At 49.5% G+C, this 14,514-nt stretch overlaps 1 non-coding gene across 1 annotated transcript; it reads left to right on the top strand.

The window, feature by feature from the left end:
* Nucleotides 1–13,212: 13,212 nt before the first annotated feature.
* Nucleotides 13,213–13,319, top strand: LOC138381001 (U6 spliceosomal RNA). Its single transcript, XR_011232958.1, has one exon. It is a non-coding gene; the product is annotated as a U6 spliceosomal RNA (small nuclear RNA).
* Nucleotides 13,320–14,514: the final 1,195 nt, after the last annotated feature.

Below are 14,514 nucleotides of genomic sequence, written 5' to 3'. Positions count from 1 at the left end.
TCGCACACGTCCACGTGCACTCACACACGTACACATGCCTGCCTCCCCCCAGCAGCCCGGCAGGCGGAGGGGAAGCACCTGGGCATGCCCACCCCGCCCCCAGCCCCAGGCCTCTGAGCCTTCAGGGGCTTCTCTCTCAGCTCACCTGTCTGGTTGCTCATTGTAGAAGAGGTCGCAGATTTCCATCTTTGGGTGAATGACTTGATCCTTTTCTTTGACTCTCGATAAACAAGCAAACTTGGACAAAGCAACTGAGCCGCACAGCAGAGGACCCATCGCTAACTGTGGGAAACCAGCACTGCTATTTTTAGGTAACCCACTTGCTCTGCAGTCTCACCCCTCTGTGGATAGATTTCTTCTGCTCACACAGGACTAGCTCCGAGGAAGCAGGTTTTCGGGGACACTCTTTCATTCCCAGCCACTCTGGTGTCTCTCCCCGTCCCGTGCCTTGGCATCCCCATCCCCAAGCCTGCAAGCTTAGGTCTGGCTTTCAAAGGTCTGGGATCAGCAGCAGCAGTGCTTAATTCTGATCTGCATCAGTAGCAGTAGTAACACCTGTGTGAAGTCTCTGCTCATTTAATATTCACAGGGAACCTGGCTACACGCAGGGTAAACAGCATCTTGGGGGCACTCTCATCTTCCCACTGTACTTAGCATGGAATATTTAGGCACCCGGCTCCTTCAGGGGGGTGTCTGGTGTCAGCATTAAAAATTAGGGAAACATTTAGAGGCAGGCTGGATGAGAACCATCAAGAGTCTTCCAGGCATTTACTTCTCCGTTCAGCAAACATTCATGAGACAGTCATTACTAGATTCCTGGTACAATTCTAAATGCAGGTGACATAAAGGTACATAAGACATAGTCTTTGGCTTCAAGAACTCACAGGCTGGTGCATAGGCTACAAATATAATAGATACTTTAACAGCAGGAAGAGCACTACAAGAGAGAACTTAAAAAATAAACACCATGGAAGAACAGAATTCACCAGGAGGGAGGCTCACCCCAGAGAGCCACGGGACCCAGATCTGCGTACAAGGAAAGGGTGGAGTGAGGAGGATGGACTGCCAGGAGACGGGATGGCCAAGGGCCACTTTGCACACTGGCTGACCCACCTGCCTGGTCTCCAGTGAAAACAGAACATAAGGGAACAGGCAGATGTCACATGGGCACGATGTAGACAGCTTGGTGGTGGTGTCAGTGGAATGGGTTGGACCACTCTCGTCTGTGGGGGTCTCTATAAATAAGACGGATGCTCATCAGTTTGACGTGGTTCAGATGCAGTTCTGGCTAAAGACGAGGAGCTAGATGATGGCCTCGCAGGGTCACTCTCAGGCCCCAAGGTCTCTGACCTTGGGGAACATGGTGGTGCCTCTCTTGCCATACAACTAAGGTTCCTGCATATAACATATTGAAGAATTTGCCTTGCGGACTTCAGAGAAGAAAGAGGAAACAGGCAAAGGAATGAGAAAGAAGAGAATGTGTCAAATGTGCATTATCCACAGAGCAGTGGTGACGGGCAGCAGGGCTGGAGTGAGGCAAACCTTGGTTCAAAGCTCAGCATTACCACTTCTCACTTGCTGTGTGACCATGGGCAAGTTACTAAACTTCCCTGAGCCTGCGTTCCCTTATCTAAAAAGAGCTAAACAGCCTTCCCCATAGTTGTGAGAATAAATGAGGCAAATGTGTATAATAAGCCCCTGTCTTGTACTTGTTGAATGGATGAATGAATGAAGTACCTAGAAAGACAGAACCTGGCGGACAGTAAACACTCAATAGACAGCCACCATCATCACCAGCATCATCCAAATTCCTACCCCATCAGCACTGGTCCCTCCCAGGGCTCCCCAGTGACGGCTTGCACTGGCCCTGTTTTCAGATCATCTGTAGAAAACAATGAAATACAAGCACAAATGCAGGTGTTGGCCACGGGCTGTGCCCTAATCAGACGTGGCTTCTCTTCTGTTATCTCCCCTTTGGATCCAGTTCTCCTTCCCAATCCCGGCCGACAATTTTCTAAAAGGAGCCGAGAGGATCCTGGTCTGTTCCTCTCCCCTCCTCCTCCTTTTATTTTGGCCCAGGAACATGTCCCCAGCATGTCAACAGCAGTGGGAAGTAACCTAATTAGTAGTTATTTGATAGACTGCCCACCCTCGTGTCCCACTGGCAATCCAGCAGCCTTGTTCTGCAGACAGGAAAATATTTCCTTGCTAATTAATCTGAGCACGGGGATTTGAGTTTGGACCAAGGCAGGGAAATCCATCTCCAGGAGTCTTGCTCAATTGCATCTGTTTCTCCCTCAATCATTTCCTCCCCTCAGACTCCCCCGCTCCAACCCACCCCTCTCCGATCTCATCTTCCACCTTTATTAAGGCTGCTTACCCTGATGGCTCTCCACACGCCCCCACGGCCCTGCTTCGGAACAGGGTGCTCTCGGGTGACTCTCCGCAGGTGGACCACCCTGCAGCCCGGGTGCGGCCTGGGGATAGGCAAGTTCATGCTCCTCAGCTTGCTGTGCTCGAGGCACCGGTGGCCTTGTCTGTTCTGCTCCCAGGCTCCATCACAATGGCACACACCTCACTGCGGTGCCCCCTGCCCCCGCACGCCACACTCCCAAACAAATACAGACATCTCACTGTCGTTTTTAAATAAGGTTCAGCTTCTGTCCCTGGGCCCTGCCCTGGTCCTCTGTAGAATCATCTATTTGCATCCAAAGAGGCTTCTAAGACAGGGGCAACCATACACATGATTCCACACGAGTTTCCTTCCTACTAGCTTCTCCCTGGGCCCCGCTTATGTCTCCAGGACACACACTGGACACAGGCAGTTGGTACAGGGACACGGGTGTTGACGGGAGTCCGAGAAGGTAAAGACGGTTATCCACAATAAGGTAAGGGAGCGATGATCTCATTTCTGTTGGATGAGCTTGGGATCAATGGAAAGAAAGCTGTCTTTTTCTGATATTAACCTACGAAGATTTCACAGAAAGAGAGAAAGAGAGAGGGAGAGAGAGATTAGTTGTGATGTAGTAGATGATCTATTGTTTCTGTTTGCTCTGGCGCACCCTCCCGCACCCGTTCCTTGCAGCCTCAGTGGCACTGCCAATCACAGGACTCATGCCAGGCCAATCACACACTCTCTCCTTGGGTAGTGAGTCTTGACGCAGATGTCCTGAGGCTGAGAGCAGCCAAGCATACTCAGATCTCTAGCCGCCCTGGCTCCTGGACTCCATGAGGCTTGGCCCTTCCTGTGAGTGCCTCCGTCCTTCCAGAACAGCCCAGCTTTGCTCGAGTTAGCTCAGTCAGTTTCTGTTGCTTGCAACCAGAAACCATGGAGCAGGTGATGCGATGCCCTGGGCGGTCTGACCTTTCCCTTACCAGCCCTCCCTTCTACCTCCTATGACCCAGGTTTGTGGGAATCTTTTTTCAATTTAGGGTTTGGGCAATTATTAAACGAAATTGCAATATAAGAGGCCGAAGGCTAATGTTCTTTCCTTCTTAGGTGCCTGAGTCTCTACTTTCTCTACCTCCCTTGGGAACAACCCCCAACAGAGCAAGGGCTCTTTCTCTCTGGCTCCACCCTCCTGTCCCCATGTAATGCCCCCAGTCTGAGCCAATCATTCTAGAGTAGTGGGCCAGGCCTTGACCAGATGGACAGTGATGCTCAAACCCACCCAAGTTTTAAAGGACAGCTGAGAGGGGAGAGAGACTGGGCCCTGTGGTAGATGTGGGTCCTTCCGGAAGAAGCTACTCTCCAGTAGCTAATCAGCGTGAGGCTGCAGGGAGACTGGCTACTTCCTTTACTGGCCCAATATCGCTCCCCGAAAGATATTCATGGGAAGGATAACACAGTCTGAACCCAGCTTGAATATGGTAATATTTTCTCCAGCATCAAGGTATCTAACCCTTCAGCCAAGCTGGTGCTTTCCCTATTTGTATGTAGCATTTGTCTTCTCTCCTGCCCCTGCCTGTACAATAAACACCCTACAGTGGCTTAAACGTTGGTTTCCTGTGTTATTTAATGATGGGCTCTGGACCCTACTAAATTCTACAGGTTCCATAGTCTCTCTCTGAGACAGCTGGCCAATTCTCCCTAAGCTAAATGAATCATTTATTAAAAAGGAGGAATTATGTCCTAGTGACAAATTTATGTTGTCCCTATTTCCTGGAGAGCAAGAGCAGAATCCCACATTTAAAGAGCACACTACTGAATCCAGACGGGTTCCATGTGTTTCCAACGCTAGTGAGGTGGCATCCAGGTTATTACCCTGTCGCAGACAACGTCCTACCAGCCCCTGAGGCAGGGCCGCGTTACACACCAGGTGAGGCTACCTTGCCTTGGGAGCATTTCTTGAGGACACTATCAGTGACTATTATCATCAGTTCTGGGCCCAAGAATCGCCTGATGATGCCTCATTTCTTACAGAAGGAGAGCTCTCTCCTCACCTGCCAGCTACCTACAGAGGGAAGCTCGTCTAGACATAGGAACATATTTCTCGTACGTTTCTCTTGGGCAGAGCTAAGTTAATCCCAAGGGGGAAGAGACATTTTCCAGTTGGTATTTGCAAATCTCTCTTCACCAGGATGTTACTTTCTTTAATCTCAGCCCGAATCTGTCAGGTGGCAGCCTCAGAACACCATCCAAGCCCACTTGCTTGTCTCTGATACGACTTAGGAACTGTGTGGCTCAATCCCAAAGGGCTCCTCATCGGCCACGCAGCAAAGTGGCCAAGAGCACAAGCTCTGGAGTCTGACTGCCTCCGCCCAAGTCCTGGCCGGCTATCGCTAGTCACATCAGTCATCTCTTGCTGCATAACAAATTACCCAAACTCAGCAGCTCAAAGCAGCACATGCATCCTACCTCACAGTTTCTAAGGGTCAAGGAGTCTGGGACGAGCTTCGCTGCGTGCCCTGGCTCAGCACCTCTCCCAAGGCTGCAAGCAAGGTGTGGACCAGGGCTGCAGGCATCTGAACTCCCAAACTCGCTCACCTGGCTGTTGGCAGGAGGCGGTTGCTCATGGGCTGTCGAGGAGAGGCTGCCCTCGGGCCCTTGCGCCTCTCCAGAGCACTTCTCACATGGCAGCTTCCTTCCTCAGAGCCAGCAGCCCACGAAGAGTGAAGGAGAGAGAGCATGAGCAAGACAAACGTCACTGTCTTTTGTAACCTAAGCTCTGAAGTGACATTCCTCCACTTTGGTCCCTTCTGTTCATTAGAAGCAAGTCATTAGGCCCAGCCCACATCCAAGGGAGGGAGTTACACGGGGTGTGAACACCAGAGGCAGGGAGCTTAGAGATCTTGAGCGCATCCTAGGGACTGCCTACACACTAGTCATGTGGCTCTGGCAAGTTATCTAACCTCCCAGTGCCTCAGCTTCCCCATCTGTAAAATGGGGATGTTAATAATTAATAGCGCTTAGCCTCTTGGGATATCGAGTGTATTAAATATATGAATGCAAAGAACTTAGAACATGCCTGGGAAGAGTATGTGTAGGTTCGATACATGTTAGCAATTACAAGTATCGGAGGACAGGAGAAGTAACACAGATGGTTTTGAGATCCCAGCATGCACCCATTAAACCAGGCCCCTGCCTGTTTTGCTGCTGCAAAGACATTCCAGTACCACAGAGGGGGAGGGGAAGAGGGGAAGGGGAGAAGCTACAGGTTGACAGGTCATCAGGAAGTGTGATGCCCAGAGTGCAGAAAGGAATCCGGCCAGCGCTGCTCCAGGAGCCCAGGTCTTTGTCTCCTAAAGGGGTCCAGGGTTCACGTTTATCTCATCTATAGCATCTACATATGTTAAGCCTTTCCTATGTACTAGGAATTGTGCAAGAAATCCTACATGCATTATCTCATTTAATCTATGCAATATTCCTGTAAAGTAGGTACCATTGCTACCCCCAATTTACAGATTGTACACCCTCCCACAGAGAGGATTGTAAACAGGGATTTACTGATTGAAAATTGAAGCTCAGAGAGGTTAAGAAGCTTGCCTGGGGTCACACAGCTTTGAAGTGGCAGAATGGGGAGTCAAATTGAGGTCTGTGTGACTCAGAGCCCAGCCTTGCATCCACTGGGCTAACAGGCAGGGCCCTGCAGGCAGCAGAGACCAGAGCACACTCACAGCACCTCCATTCCTTCCTGCTTTGACTCCCACTCTCCAGCCTGCTCGGTGTGGCAAGCAAGCTCTCCAGCCTCTCCCGATCTGCACGTGCTGGTGCCCAGCCTCCCCTTCCCCACCCTCACAACCCGCATGTGGGCCTCGATGTGGCCCAGGTTCCAGACCGTGACTCACCCCCCCCACTCCTCGCACCACTCTGCCTGCTACGGACTGAATGTGTGTGTCTCCCCAAAACTCATACGTTGAAACCCTAATCCCCAGTATGACGGTGTTTGCAGAGAGTGTCTCTGGGGAGTCATGAGGGCAGAGCCCTCATGATGGGATTAGTGCCCTGAAAAGAAGAGACTCAAGAGAACTCATGCGCATTCTCTCTCTCTCTCTCTCTCTCTCTGCCATGCGAGGATACGGCAAGAAGGTGGCAGTCTGCAAACCAGGGGGGCCCTCACCAGAACCCATCCACACTGGCACCCGATCTCTGACTTCCAGCCTGCAGCACTGTGAGAAATAAATGTCTGTGTCTGAGTCTATGGCGTCGGTTATGGCAGTCCGAGCTGGCTAAGACAGTGTCCCAACAGCAATCTCAACACCATCATTCGAATCCTATCCTGCTCCTTTACACTTCTTACATTGTCACAGGCTGACACCATGTGCTTCCCAAAGTCACCTTTCCTCTGCACCTTCATATTAAACCTCTTTCTTCTGTTCATATTCATCTATCTTGAGCTCATGAGCTGGCCCCACCGACCCTAATTCTTATGACACCACTAAGATCCTCCCCGCCACCAACCGTGACATCTAGATCCCACGCTGTGCACTCCCACACCGCCCCAAAGGGATTCCCACTGCCCTGACAAGCAGCCCCCCTCAAGAAGAGAAAGATTTTCTCTGCCCCCTCATTGGGACGGAAGAGGAGGCCAGAGGCCCCGAGGAGGGACAAGAGAAAGATGGAGAACCGAGGTGTAGACGCACGGGGAGAGCGTGTGCTCCAGGGGGGCTATAAATTCCCTTCTAATTCCAAATAATTCCGATTACACGGATGAGTAGTTTTCAATCAGGAAGATAATCTCAGAGATAGATGGCAGGATAATTGTTCGTAGCGCCGGCGTAAATATTGTGTCGTTTCTATTAATCTCCGCGAATCGGCTGTCAGAAGTGTCACTCATTCATCACAACAAATTAAAAATAAAATTTTAAGAGAGAAAGGCACGCCTGGGGGTGGGGTGGGAGAGGCTGGGGTTGCTTTGGGAACTGTGAATAAGAGGGGGAGGTGTCGCCCGCAAGCTGTTGCCAGAAATAAATCTGGTTTGCCGATTTAATGTATTTATTTATGAAAGCAAATGGTAACGAGGGCTGTAGATCTCTATTAACTTCCCTGCAAGCGTGTGCACACGTGTGAGCATGTGCGTGCACACGCAGCGATGCAGAATACAGGACGGAGTCAGAGGCCGGGCTGTGGCCCGTGGAAAACATCCTCAAGCCCATCTGGACCCGAGCACGCACCTCCCAGGGCAGGTCACCTGTGTTCTGCACACCCCGGGCTCTCCCAGCCAATGTGGGGAGGATGGTGGTGAGCAGATCTGAGCCCAACCGCCATTGTGGCAGATGCAGTAAGACACCACGGGAATTCTGCCACTATGTAAGGCACATCCCCGGCATCACAGAGGGATGACCAGCGCTACTCTTTGTGGACGCATTTATCTATACCACTTGTGCACCCACACGTGCTTCCAACACAGAACTGAGAACACTTACCAACACCAACGCCAGTGTGCAAGGGCCGTGAGAATAGTCCCTGGTCCCCAACACCAAGAACACACTCAATCCACTCATGTTTGTTGAATGAGTCAGTGACCGATGGAAATCAGGGTGAAACTAAAATGAGGTGACATAGTGAAGTCAGGAATAAATTTAGTGCCCAGAAATACATAACAGAATTCCCACACAGCTGCTTGAGATGGCTGAAAATTGGAGTTCTGTGTCCTAGAGGCAAAGCAAAGAAGGAAATTCCCTTCCTTACAAGACTCGCGATGATCCTAACATCGTGTTCCTCGGCTGTTTTCTTAGAAGCCCGACTAAGGTCTGGGAGAAATTCCTTCCGAGGCCTCATCAAGAGGGTACCATGCGATGAAGCCAGTACCAAGCTCCTGCAGGTCTTTTCTCTTGGCTTCCTTGGAGAAGAATCTCCTACTCCCCACTCTGACTGCTAGAGCTCTGGGAGCCAAGTGTACTGATTTGCAGTGTAGAAACGTCCACTTAATGTTCCTGTTTCGATATGAGATCCCTTCCCTCAGCCATGTCTAGAGCTGCGAGTCCCAAGTCTTTCTGCCTCAGTTTCTCTAGGAAAGAAACCTCCCTCCCTTTGCTGGGAGAGGGAGGGGAAACCAGTTGTCCCCCATGTGGGGTTGGGGGCAGAGGAGAGGGTATAAGGTTGTCTAATGGCTGATTTTCCACATTTAAACCAGTTGTGTTTTTAGTTCCATCTGTCCTCTCATTTTCAAGAGACCTGGTGTCTCCAACATCTCGGCCTTTGTGTAGTAACTATGCACCTGTATTCCCTGCAACCAACGTGGGGGAGACAGTGCTGTGTGTTCGCTACTGTGCTTTCTCTTCTGAGGCCCTTGGAGACTGCATGTCCCAGGCTCCATGTAGTTAGGTTGGCATCATGTCACTGACTTCTCATGAATGAGGACGTAAGTCTCAATGAATTCTACTCACTTGCTCTCCAATCCCCTCTCATCCTCCAAGAATGAAAGGAAAAACTGGGAGACAGCTGAGGTGCCAGGTGGAAGCAGCCTGGGTCCCCAAGTCCCCTTGGAAGAGACCCAGCTGAGCCACACTGGACTGTAAGGTGAACAGAAGGTCAACCTTTTCTGTATTAATATTTAATCCCTACAGAGATAGCCTAGTCTGAAAGAAAAAAAAATAAAAAGTATAATATTTAATCCCTATGAATTGAAGGCTTATTTGTTGTTGCATCATGGCCTGGAATAGCCTGACTGACAAAACCACTTTTTATGGCACACCGCAGTAAAAGCCAAGGGCACATTCCCACAGGTTAGCTGCTCAGCAGGGCTGAAGCCATGTGGTCAAAGGACACCGTTCTCAGTGGTTCTGGCCTGACCGGGGTGCATGTTGAAATATCCAGAGGAACCATCAGACTGTCAATGCCCCACACAGTTCGAAGTGGGAATTACTTTTTGAAATCAAAATTTTTATGAGTTAGCCAGTTAAATCTTTGGTGTCAGATTCCTTAGTGAGAATTTGTAATACAGATATTGTGTTTTCATTAAGTGTTGAGACACATGCTTTGAAAATGAGCCAATGAGAAATGTGACTGACGTTTTCTTACTAAAATGAAGTTGCTAACCCCTCTACTCTGCTGGAATAGAAGCACAGCTTTGGGGCCTCTAGGAAACCGTAGACCAAGGAAGTCCACCAAGCAGGGACAAGGTGTTCCTCAAACAACAGTTCTGGAATTCCTCTAAGACTCGCACGGGAAGGTGGAGGCCCCAGAGGGACAGTCATAGTGGACGTCTGTGGTTTATCTGTCCAGCACTTATTCCCTCTTCCTCTGGTAAGAATCCCAACTTTCCTTTGCAGGACCTCCCCTCCTTCTCTCTCCATAAACCTTGGTTAAGTGGGGCTGACTTCCCCCCTGCCACCCCTGCTCCAGGACATGTGACCAGGTCTGGCCAGCCAGCACTCTGTGTTCCGCAGGCCACAGTGCTTCAGGAGGACCACGAGATGCGACAATAAACCCTGGCCATTTTGCTGAAACTACTGGGAAAGAAGCACTTCTCCTGGGGTTGTTAAGCTGAATGAACAGGAGCCTGGGATGAGATCCAGAGGAAAGCAGGGCCCTGGGGCAGAGGAGGACCTTTCAGCCCAGCTGTGGCTCGCTGCAAATGCCAAAGACATTTCTGGGTTGGTAAATAGAAATGAACAGGTGGAATAAGAAGAGAGAAACTAGGAGCACTAGACACCACTTGGACCCCAAGAGAAAGGACCCCTCACTTTCTCTTCAGCACCATCAACTCCTCTTGGGTGTGGGTATCTACGGAAGACCCGAAGACTGGCGTATCCACCATGCCTCTCACTGGTATGAGGTTGGTTGGTTTCTTTTAACCAGACTCCTTGACATTCGGAGAGGACATTCAGGACTGTATTATGGAGGTAGATCATTAAAGACATTCACCTGCTACAGGGAGAGCAGGTAAAGTCTCAAAAGCCCTGGAATCCTACCATTTCACTGCTACACCAAGACAGATTCTTGGTGTCTCTCTCTCTCTCTCTCTCTTTCCTAAATCAAGTAACTCTAAAAATTTTTTTTCTTTTTCTGAAACAGGGTCTTACTCTGTTGCCTGAGGTAGAGTGCAGTAGTATGATCACAGCTCACAGCAACCTCCAACTCCTGGGCTCAAGTGATCCTCCTGCCTCAGCCTCCTGAGTAGCTGCAACTATAGGTGCACCCACACCTGGCTAATTTTTCTAATTTTTGTAGAAACTGGGTCTTGCTATGTTGTCCAGGGCTGGTCTTGAGCTCCTGGGCTCAAATGATCCTCCCACCTCGGCCTCCCAAAGTGCTAAGATTGCAGGTGTGAGCCACTGTGCCTGGCCTCAAATAAACTTCTGTTTTTTAAAAAATAGCAATACTAGTAACAACTGTTAACTGCTGCCATTTACATTTACTGAGTGCTCACTATGAATCAGGCCCATAATTCTCACAATGAGCCTATGAATGGGTATCATTATCCTCATTTTACAGATGAAGACTCAGTAGTTAAGTAACTCAAACTTTCCCAAGGTCTGTCAGCTAGTGAGTAGTATAGTCAGAATTTTTATAACAGCTGTACTGAGACATAATTTACAGACCATAAAAGTTACCCATTTAAAGTGTACAATCTAATGGTTTTTAGTAAGTTTACAAAGTTGGACAACCCTCACCACCATTCAGTCCTAGAACATTTCCATCCCCTTACAAAGATCATTCTCTGACCATTTGTAGTCATCCCCTGTCCTCCTTCTCCAGCCCCAGGCACCCACTTACCTACTTTCTGTATCTATAGATTTGCCTTTTCTGAACCTTTCACCTAAATGGAACCATACAATACACACTCTTTCGCATCTGGCGCCTTTCACTTAGCATGACGGGTCCAAGGTTCATCTACGCTATAGCATCTGACTCCAAAGCCTTAGCTCACTACCTTATGTTTACTCCCTTCCTTGTCTCTTAAAATCAGTCTCCGACAGCTCAAACTCTTAGCCAGGACATTCCCTTCCACTCATCGCTCTACCCCTGCCTAGGGTAATAGCCTGGTTTCCAGTGGCTGAGACACTGAGAAGCCACACTCAGTGACGGTCCATGGAAGAAAACCAGCCTTTTCGAAGACAGAGGGAAGAAGGGCTTCAGCTAAGGGGCCTATGGCCCCAGCTCCCTGCGTCAGCAACTCCATGCTCCTGGGATGTTCCAGCACAGGTGCCACTTGTCCTCTGGCCATGCCTGACCTCCACCCTGGTCAACAGGCCGAGCGATGACTGGTTCCTCTCACCACCTCGCTTCCTCCATGCCTTGCAAATGGAAGTGACACTTTGAGACTCGCAAAAAACACTGGGGAGTGGGAAAAGGAAGAACGGGGGGCTGACAGATACCTGCTGTCAAGGGCTGTCAAAACAGCACTGACAATAGCTGTGCCTCCTCGGGTCAGGTTCAGGACCAACACTGCTGCTTTATATGCACGATGACGAGCTCTCAATGGAGCCTTTGATAGCAGCCCAGCATTTGTCATCATGGTGTCCGGCCTGCAGCGAGAACCCAGTGTGGGTGCCAGGGCAGGGTGGAGAGGGGGCTACAGAGGAGAATTTTCTGCCTTCCCCACCAGATTGTAAGCTTCCAGAGGGCAGGGACTGTTTTGTTTTCTTTCTGGAACCCCACCCCTTCCCCATGGTTAGAATCGGGTGCCTGGCAACACCGATGCTTGCAAGTCCTCGATGCTGAAGGTGCAAGTCCAAGCTTCCACTCTCCCAAGAGCATCCTCCAGGCAGCCTTGACCACCACCATGGTCACTGCTATTGCCACAGCTTCTTGGGCACACTTCGCTCTGCTATGCTAACAGTCATTAACGTGAGGAATAAATCTTTGTGAAGTCGGTAGGCAGCTCTCCCAGAACGCAAATGGTATCTCTTCAGGTGATTCTGCACTTTTCAAAAATAACAGTGAATAACTATTTTTCCAGATATCAAAGTGGAAAAGGCTGCGGCACTGTGCCCTGCTCTGTCTGAGAGCCTCTGTCCCCCATCAGCTTGAGAGAAGACTTGGCCACAAGGCTCCTGCATTTCTGGGGCTTGGTTTACAAAGTGATGAGGTCTCCTGGCAATAAGTTAGACATCTTCCACTCCTCAAAAATGACCCAAGTAGTGGAACTGTCACTCCCTCCAGCATGTGATGCCTTTCCTATGTCCATCCCAACATGGGGAATCCCACTGCATGTCTTCCTGGGGGTAGGGAGTGTCTACCCATTGTCAGGGGGAATCCCCAATGGGGTGACACCTTAGGGAAAGGGAGCAACTGCCCAGCATTAAGGAAGTTAAAGAGCCCATTTCCAACTCTTTAGCGCATTTTATCCAGCACATTTTAACAATAGACAGGGACATGACTCTGAATGGGCCCATCAGACACCACTAGATGCCACCAAGGGTTATCGTATAAGATAGCAAAGCCATGTGCAGACAAGGCTCCATCTCTCTGCTGCTTCTCTTTCAGACATAAGCTACAGTAAGGGTACGTAAAACACAATTTCCCTATGACCCAACAATTCCACTTCTAGGTATTTACCCAAAGGGAATGAAAACACATGTCTACAGAAAGACCTCAACACAAATGTTCATAGCAGCTCCGAACTAGAGACTACTCAATTGTTCACTAACTGAAACTGGATAAGCAAACTGTGGTCTGTCCATGCAATGGGATTCTATTCAGCAATAAAAAGGAACATACTACTTGATACATGCAACGAATTGGGTGAGTCGCATAATCATTAGGTAAGTGACAGAAGCCAGACCAAAATAAATAGTGTCAGATTCCACTCACAGGAAACCCAAGTGCTTGCTTCGGCAGCACATATACTAAAATTGGAACGATACAGAGAAGTTTAGCATGGTCCCTGCGCAAGGATGACACACAAATTGATGAAGCATTCCATATTTTGTATCCTCCCTGGTGGTCTAGTGGTTGGGATTCGGCGCTGTCTCTCACATGAAATCCAAGACCAGATGAAGCCAACCTGCAGTGGCAGAAGTCAAACACCAGCTGTCTAGGCACAGTGGGGGCAGGGGAATGACTGGAGAAGGGAACAAAAGAACTTTCTTCAGCCTGGACAAGAGTGAGAACACATCTCTACAAAAAATAGAAAAATTAGCCAGGCATGGTGGTGTGCGCCTATAGTCCCACCTACTTGGGAGGCTGAGGTGGGAGGATCGCTTGAGCCCAGGAGTTCAAGGTTGTAGTGAGCTATCATACCACTGCACTGTAGGCTGGGCGACAGAGCTGAGACCCAGTCTCACCAAAAAAAAAAACAAAAAAACAAACAAACAAACAAAAAAAAAAAAACCCCACAAACAAACAACCTTTCTGCAGCTATGGACATGTCTTATGTCTTGTTCAGGGTGGCAATTCCATGAGTACATACACTGCCACAATCTACTGAACTGAATTTAAGATCTGTGCATTTTACTGTATATAATTACCTAGATTTTTTTTTTTTTAATGTCAGTTAGAAAGAAAAAAGAGAATAAAGGCTGGAAGCTGCTCTTCTCTGGGGCTTAGAATGTCACACTTCTCTCCCTCCCCCACAAGGTGTGGCAGCCCCACAGGTGACACCCGGCACTCCTCAGACCTGCTCTCTGCCCTCAGGCAAGTACATTTATCCTCAGCCTCCAGCCCTATCACCCCTCCCTGCCTGGTGATAGAATTATCTCTGCAGGCTTCCAGCCCAGTAGAAAGGAACTAAAGAAACCTCTCCATGTCCAAAGGAAGTCCTGGGCTTTGGTTACAATGGTTCTGTTTAAGCTGCCCATCTGTCAGGAGCCCCAGGGGTGAAGAAGGTAGCTCATGTCTTCTGGTCCAGCGCATCCCTCTGGGAAAGAGAAAGACCCATTTGTTTTGGCCTAAACTGAAGAAGGCAGCTGAAATTCCAACTGCTTCTTAAGATGAAGCATTTGGAATTTAAGTGGGGTGGGTGGGGGCGGGGGGAGCTCTTCCCTAAGAGGCCTCCTAGGGTGGAGAAAAAACACAAGCTTTGAGGCAGAACCTTGGGTTCAAATCTCAGCTATGCCACTTAACCAGGTGTGTGCCTGGAAGCAGGTGACAGTCTCTCTGAGGCTTCCGCATCTACCAGCTGGGGG

The sequence above is a fragment of the Eulemur rufifrons genome, chromosome 2 (assembly GCF_041146395.1).
Source record: "Eulemur rufifrons isolate Redbay chromosome 2, OSU_ERuf_1, whole genome shotgun sequence".
Classification (NCBI taxonomy): domain Eukaryota; kingdom Metazoa; phylum Chordata; class Mammalia; order Primates; family Lemuridae; genus Eulemur; species Eulemur rufifrons.
Note: the sequence above shows the minus strand (reverse complement) of the source record. Positions and strands in the feature narration are given on the sequence as shown.